This window comes from Panthera tigris, chromosome F3 (genome assembly GCF_018350195.1).
Source record: "Panthera tigris isolate Pti1 chromosome F3, P.tigris_Pti1_mat1.1, whole genome shotgun sequence".
In the NCBI taxonomy this organism is placed as follows: domain Eukaryota; kingdom Metazoa; phylum Chordata; class Mammalia; order Carnivora; family Felidae; genus Panthera; species Panthera tigris.
The window spans coordinates 10,117,971-10,118,950 of record NC_056678.1 but is presented as its reverse complement, the minus strand read 5'-3'; positions in this window follow the sequence as shown (position 1 = coordinate 10,118,950).

The window sequence follows — 980 nt, the reverse complement described above, 5'->3', positions numbered from 1 at the left end:
CAAGTGAGCCACCCAGGTGCCCCAGACTGGTTCTTAATTATTGTCCATCTATATTATAGATCATATTTCTTTATTCTGTCCCTTAAATTCTGAGACTATTCTGAGACTAACTCCAGCAAAAATGCTTTGATCAAGTTAAGTTACAACCATGATAGTATCAAAACACATGTAAAAACAGCATTTACTTTTCAGTATTCTTGGGGTTGCTTAGGTATCTTTCATCTACTAGAATCCCCAGATTCTAAATTCTTCCATTTCTCAGAGTCCTCCAACTTTAATCTCCGAGAGCTTCTGAAAATGGACATGGGAACTATTGTTAACTTCCTGTAGTACCGTTTTGAACTGAACGTTTGTTACCCCGCCCCCTGCCCCCAGATTCGTATGTTGAAGCCCTAACTCCCAGTGTGGTTGTGTTTGGGGATGGGGCCTCTAAGGAAGTCATTAAGGTTAAGTGAGGATATAAGGGTAGGACCCTAATCCAATAGGATTAGTGTCCTTAGAAGCAGAGACACCAGAGATGTGCTCTCTCCCTCCCTACCTCCCTGCACACACACACACACACACATACACACACACACACACACACACACACCATGAAAGGCCACGTGAAGATACAGAAAGATGATGGTCATCTACAAGCCAGGAACAGAACCCTCACAAGAAACCAAATTTTCTGGCTTCCAGAACTGTGAGAAAATAAATTTCCGTTGTTTAAACCACCTAGTCTAGGGGCGCCTGGGTGGCGCAGTCGGTTAAGCGTCCGACTTCAGCCAGGTCACGATCTCGCGGTCCGTGAGTTCGAGCCCCGCGTCAGGCTCTGGGCTGATGGCTCGGAGCCTGGAGCCTGTTTCCGATTCTGTGTCTTCCTCTCTCTCTCTGCCCCTCCCCCGTTCATGCTCTGTCTCTCTCTGTCCCAAAAATAAAAAAAAAAAAAAAAAAAAACAACAACAAACCACCTAGTCTATATTTTGTTGTAGCAG